The following is a 7,423-nucleotide window of genomic DNA, read 5'->3' on the forward strand; positions in this document are numbered from 1 at the left end:
GCTCAGAAGGCTCTGCCACAGGTCGAGTACAAATAGTCCATGCGAACCTTTGGAGTGAAATCTGTTCATCCCTACTCTTTGCTCATAGAACACAGCACCATTATTGATGAGGGCACGCCATGGTGGGTGATAGGGTGCTAGTATCTCCCATGTCTCACAATCCATCCCAAAGTTCTTCAAAGAGACCTTGGTAGTGTCCTTGTAGCTCTCCTTCTGATCTCCATGTGAGCACCTGCCTCACATAAATTCTCTGTAAAAAGTCTTTTGGACAAACACATTTAACATTCAAACAATGCAGCCAGCCTTTTGAAGTTGTACACTCTGCAGTACAATTTGAATACTTGGCAGTTCAGCTCAACAAAAGACCTTGGTGTTTGATATTTTATCTTGCCAGGAGATCTTCAGAATCTTCCTGGGATAATTCAAATGTAAACCATTCAGTTTCCTGGAATGGTGCTGGTAGAATGTCCAGGTTTCAGTCATACAACGAAGTCAGCACAATGTAGATCTTCAGTTTGATAATCACTTTAATACTTCTCTTCCATACTTTCCTGTGAAGCTTCCCAAATACTAAGCTATCTCTGGCAGATTGTGTGTCGATCTCATTATCAATGTGGACATCCCCGGAGAAGTAAATGAACTTATCCACAGCTTTCCCTCCAACTTAACAATGAACTACTCTGCTCAAAGAACAGCTCCAGTCCATTGACATTATGTTTTCTCCTCATCATTTTGCCTTGGGGCCTCCACTTTTATTGATTGCAAATATTTAGCTTAAAGAGGATAAGTCTGTGATCAGTCCAGCACTCTTCCCCTTCATCACTCTCACATCCTATCTATCATTTCTTCAGTCACATAGTCTAATAAATGCCAATGTTTGCTGCAAGCGAGCATCCTCAAAGTTTTTAGGTCATAGAATGCACAAGTTTTCACTGGTAATTTGAGCATTAGTATTACGGTTTCTAACTCCATTCCTCCCAAGGCCTCTCTGCCACATTGTGATAGTCTTCGCCTAGTTTGGAATTAAAATCACTTAAAATTTTAAGCTTGTCTTCTTTTGGCACATTAATGATAAGGGTCTTTAGGCTGTCATAAAAATTTTCTTGGACTTCATCAAGGTTCATCATGGTGCTTTTCTGAAGGTGGCAATTGCATTGTCAAGATCCTGGTGTTCCATGTACGAAAATGTTTGTGGCAGCCCTTTTTGTAATGGCAAGAAACTGGAAACTGAGTGGATACCTATCAATTGGAGAATGGCTGAATAAGTATATGAATGTTATGGAATATTATTGTTCTGTAAGAAATGACCAGCAGGACGACTTCAGAAAGGCCAGGAGAGACTTCCATGAACTGATGCTGAGTGAAATGAGCAGAACCAAGAGATCATTATGCACACACCAACAAGATTATATGATGATCAATTCTGATGGATGTGACGCTTTCCAACAATAAGAAGATTGATGGCAGTTCCAATGATCTTGTGATGAAGAGAGCCATCTACACCCAGAGAGAGGATTGTGGGAACCACAACATAGCATTTTCACTCTTTTTGTTGTTGTTCACTTGCATTTTGTTTTCTTACTCATTTTCTTTCCTTTTGATCTGATTTTTCTTGCACAGCAAGAGAATTGTATAAATATGTTTACACACATTGGATTTAACATATATTTTAACATGGATATCTAGGGGAGGGGGTGGGGGGAAGGAGGGGAAAATCTGAAACACAAGGCTAGGTCAATGTTGAAAAATTATCTGCACATATATTTTGAAAAGAGAAAACTTAAAAAAATAAAAAAAGATCCTTTGGGGAGGCATATGAGCTTGTTGACTAGATTAGCTTTGCTTGCAAAATGTACATCAACTTTACATTGTGCTCCTTTACTTCGACCACTCTAGAAAAATATATCCTCATTTGCCAGCTGTGTTTCACTTAGGGCTGCTGTTTGGATGTGATACCTGCTGAGTTCTCTTGCAAAAAGAGCTGTTCATCTTTCAAGTCTACTAAATTTAGTGTTTTCCATAAGTGTGTGCATATTCCTTGCACAGATGGTGAATAAAATTGTCTTTGCAAAAGTTTTTATTGATGATAAGTTGGAGGCCAGGGTCTAGAATGGAGCTTTGAAGTAATCTTACTTAGAGGCAGCTCGTGGTATAGTGGTTAGAGCTCTGGACCCAAAGTTAGAAAGTTGTTGTTCAGTTATGAGAGTGTTTCAGTCATGATTGACTCTCTATGACTCTGGCATTTTCTTGGTGGAGATAACTAGAATGGTTTGTCATTTCCTTCTTCAGCTCATTTACAAATGAGGAAACGGAGGCAGAGTGAAGTGACTCCAATTCAGGACTTCCTGGCTCCAGACCCAGAACTTTATCTGTTTGAAAACCTAAAGTTCAAATCCAAGTTCAGAAATTCACTAGTTGTGTGACCCCAGTCAAGTCAGGCAAGCTCTGTCTGCCTATTTCCTCAAATGTAAAATGGGGGAAATAATAACACTTCCTTCCCAGTATTGTGAGAATCAAATGAGATCATATTAGTACTAATCACTTACACACAGTACCTAGCACATAGTAGGCACTATATAAATGCTTATTTTCTTCCCTTCCCACATAAAAAGAAAGGGTCATTATTCTGCAGAGTGTACTGAGGAGGGGCCAAAAAGGTAGGAGAAAAATCAAGAGAGAGATCTGTTAAGGGCTAGAACAAAGATCTTTGGGCTTTAACTCTGCTAAATTGACCATGAGGCTCCTTCGATGCCTTTGCTCCAATCCCAAACCCCACAGCCAACTGACATACAGAATGGTGTGGGCTAAATACTTTTTAGAGGAACAGACCAAGAACTGGGGGAGGACTTAAAGGCTGACACGGCTGGAGAATTCTTAGAAGAGAAGAATAGCGTGTGACATGGGCTTTAGTGGATAAAAAGGAATAAATAAAATTTATTTCATTCACACATACAACCCTTGCTTCTGAATTGTCCCAGACTTACTAGAAAACTGTCCTTACTAGAAAAATCCTCCCTGGATTCAAGATTTAGATTTGGTTGAGATTTTATAAACAATTTGGTCTAACTTCTTTACTTTACAGATGAAGAAACTGAGGCCCAAAGAAATTAAGGAGCTATCCAAACCCAGGATTTACTGACTCAAAGTTCACTGGCTCATGCCCTGCCTCATGGGTCTAGCTTTCCGGCCCCTCCGCTCCGGCTTGAGTGGGCTGCGCTTGACCATTGGTTCCTCACAGTTCCTAAAGAGTGTGTTGTAATCCTCTACTGCTCCAGACAAATCAGGCTTAATTTCACCTCACTCTTAGGGACGAGAAGCGCCGTGCTCCCATCACGCCCTCCTCCCTGGGGGCCTGTTTCTGCAGGAGGTCAGCCTTGGGGTCTCACTTTGCATCAATCACAGAACCATCCTGCACAGTATGGTAAGTGGTGGGGCAGCGCCCTCTGGTGGCTGCAGTTCCCGAGCGCAGTAAGTCTCCTCTCCTCTCCAATTCATTGGCTCAAACATCAGTGGTTCTTAAACTTTTGTTTTCAGTATCTTTATCCTATTAAAAACGATTGAGGATCTCTCCAAAGCGTTTTTGTTTATCTGGGTTATATTTCTAGACATTTACCATATTGGAAATTAAAACTATTTTTGAATTTGTTGACCCTCTAAAAGGGTTTCAGAGATCCCCAGGATTCTAGACCATACTTTGAGAACCACTGCTAGGCCATTGTTGCTTTCTTGATGTTAATGGTTAGTTTCTTGCTATCTTTGGAACCAATCCTGGCGTGTGGGTGGGTGTCTCATGGGTAGGAAGGGCCAATCAATCAGTAAGTCCAAATTAAGCGCCTACTATATGCCAGGCATATAAAGTTTACTTTCTAAAGGGCAGATAAAGCGAAATAGAAAATAAATATGTGTGTGTATATATATATATATATATATATATATATATATATATATATATATATGTTATATACACACACATATATAATACATATCTACTGCATAGATACATATATAATACACTAACATATATAACACAGCTAACATTTATATAATGCTTTAAGGATTTTAATTTCAATTACTCCCCATTTTACAGATCAGAAAACAGAGGCAAGTGACTTGCCCAGAGTTGCCCAGCTGTCATTGGTCCTCTGGGCTTACTGACCGCATGCTGTGTCTCGTGAGGCTAGTTTCCACAGAGCAAGTTTCCTTTGGGAAGCTCTAAGACAGCGCTTTGCAAACTTCCCAGCGCTAGATAAATGCTGGCTCATGATGTTTCTCCGGATTTCTTAGTGTCACAGAACAAGAAAACTGTTCTGTGAGAATCAGAGGGCCCAGATACTGCCCCCTGAACCAGGACTAGCTTTCCTCTGGGGGGGAGCTTTGGGCCAGGTCAGGGACAGAGGAGGGTCCTGATGGTCACCATGCCATTCCACCTTAGTGGTTCCTCCAGCTTCCCTTGGGGGAGAGATGCTGGCTGCTACAGGGAGGAGAACTCTGCTCCTTGGTTGTTCTCTCAGCCAGTGAAATCAGCCCTTTCCCTCCCAAGTTCCAGAATCCTTTAAATGTCAAACAAGGACAGGAAGGGTGGGCCTGGAGCAGGAGTTGTGGCCCAGCGGCCCCAGCTGGTGAGCTCCGCCATACCGGGGACCGCGTTACCTCCGTCCAGCGCATCCGGGTGCTCCGGGTGTCAGCTGGGACAGGCCGGGAGCCAGGGGCTTTCCCCAGAGCTGGGGAGGGGGGAATTGCCGGGCACCGGGACTGGGAGGCGGTGGGAGGCATTTGGCGCAAGCGGCGGCATGGACCCCCTCTCATGTCGGAGCCCAGGGAGGCTGCGAGGGTGACCCTCAGCCTGTGGGGACAAACAAGGCGGACAGAAGGGGGGCATCGGGCTGTCAGATTGTGCCAGGGACCGTGTACGGGAGCCCAGAAGCCAATACCCAAAGCCCCACTTTGGGCTCCGGTTAAGAGAAAGCACATTTAATTCAGCGGCGGCTCCTTTCAGATTAGCGCCATTGAGATAATGCATGTAAGGAGCCCCGTGGAAGGAGATTAAACTCATAATGGGAACGAGGGCACGAGCGAAGCTCCTTCAATCAATTATGAACTAACTGCTGTGGGAATATATTTACCCGCTAGTTAGAAGCTGGGTAAGGAACTCGAGGCTCGTATCGCCATCTGGTGGTACATGGTGAGATTGCGCTCCCAATGGACCCCCAGAGGTGCTATGTGCTCCTGGAACATCCGCTGAAAGGAGGCCCCAGCACTGGGGTTAATAACCTCCGTGAGCCTCATTTTCCCATCTGCAAATGGAGGGAGCAGGACTATGTGCTCTCTGCAGCTCCTCTTGTCTTCACCTCCTTCCCTCCTCCAACTTGCTACCATCTTGGTGCACGTGCTCCCACCTGGGCTAGTGGAACAGCCCGATGGCGGGTCTTCCTGTTTCAGTTCTCTCCCCCTGGTCACTCAGCCACCAGAACGTTTTCCTAAAACCCCAGTCTGAGCGTGTCATTCCCACGCTCCATAAGCACCAGTGGCTCCCTATCGCCTCTGGATCAAATACAAAACTCTTTGATTGGTGTCCAAAGTCCTTTATGGGACCCCCTCCCCCACGTCCCCTTGCTAAGGCTTTTTGTACTTCCCAGCCCCAGACCCACATACTCTTCCATCCAGACTCCCTGCTCCGCAGCAGACAAGACACTTTATCTCTAAGCGCTGGCTTTCTTCCGCCTGGATCCAGGTCTGTAAAGTGCTTCTTCCTCTCCATGTCCCGGCTTTCCCCTTTCATTCAGGTCTCCCCTTCTCCCAGGAGCCTGCCCAGCCCCCCCTCATTCCAGGGCCTTCCCCTCTCAGTTAGGTCCCATTGACCCCATCCATGGCGGTTTGCACATAATCGCATCTTAGACCTTGAGCCCTTGGAGAACAGGGATTCCTCCCTTTCTTGTAGCCTCAGCTCTCAGCACAATGACAGGCACGGGTAGCAGATGCCTAAGAAATGCTGCTTGACATTCTGGAGAGCAATCTCCAGTCTGAAGGGCTATCAAACTGCATCCCCTTGGATCCAGCGGTGTCTCTGCTGGGCTGTATCCTAAAGAGATCATAAAGGAGGGAAAGGGACCCACATGTGCACAGATGTTTGTGGCAGCCCTCTTTGTAGTGGCCAGAAACTGGGGACTGAGTGGCTGCCCATCAGCTGGAGAATGGCTGAATAAGTTGTGGTATATGAATGTGATGGAATATTATTGTTCTATAAGAAATAACCAGCAGGAGGATTTCAGAAAGACCTGGAGAGATTTACGTGAACTAAGTGAAGTGAGCAGAACCCAGAGAAGATTGTACACAGCAACAACAAGATTGTGCGATGATCAATTCTGATGAACGTGGCTCTTTTCAACAGTGAGAGATTCAGGGCAGTTGGATGGAGAGAGCCATCTCATTCAGAGAGAGAGGCCTGTGGGAACTGAGTGTGGATCACAGCATAGTATTTTCACCTTTTTATTGTTGCTCGTTTGCTTTTTTGTTGGCTTTCTCATCCCCCTCCCTTTTCATCTGATTTTTCTTATGCAGCAAGATAACTGTGAAAATATATATAGAAGAATTGTACATGTTTAACCTATATTGGATTACTTGCCATCTAGGGGAGGGAGTGGGGAGAAGAGAGGGAGAAAAAATTTGGAACACAAGGTTTTGCAAGGAAAAATGTTGAAAACTACCTTTGCTTATGATTTTGAAAATAAAAACTATTATTAAAAAAAAGAAATTCTGGTTGACCGACTAACAGTATCATAATGGCCCTGGCAAGTCACATGTATTGACCCTCTAGTCTCCTCTCCTTCATCAGACTATAGGATCATCGATCTCATAGACTCAGAGGTTTGAATCCAGTTCCTTCGTTTGACAGATAATAATTGCATGTTTAACATATATTGGATTACTTGCTGACTAGGGGAGGGGGTAGAGGGAAAGAAAGGATACAAAATTTGGAACATGAAATTTTGCAAGGACAAATGTGGAAAACTATCTTTGCAGATATTTTTAAAATAAAAAACTATATTAAAAAGAAAAAGAAAAAGAAATTCTGGTTGACCGACTAACAGTATCTTAACTGGTCCTCTCCATTCCTTCTATCCACCCTCCAGTCTCCTCTCTTTCATTAGACCATAGGATCATAGACCTCATAGACTCAGGGAGCTGAATCCAACTCTTTCATTTGACAGATAATAAGCACAATAACTAGCACTTACACAGCATTTTAAGGTTTGCAAAGCATTTTATGTATATTAACAGTTTGTTTTCATACCTCTGTGACATTTTACAGAGAAGGAAACTCAAGGGCTGCTCAAGGTCACGGCTAGAATTTTAACTTAGGTCTTCCTGGCTCCAAGTTCAGTGCCCTACCCACTGTACCATACTTCCTTCTGACTGGTCCTCT

The sequence above is a fragment of the Sarcophilus harrisii genome, chromosome 3 (assembly GCF_902635505.1).
Source record: "Sarcophilus harrisii chromosome 3, mSarHar1.11, whole genome shotgun sequence".
Classification (NCBI taxonomy): domain Eukaryota; kingdom Metazoa; phylum Chordata; class Mammalia; order Dasyuromorphia; family Dasyuridae; genus Sarcophilus; species Sarcophilus harrisii.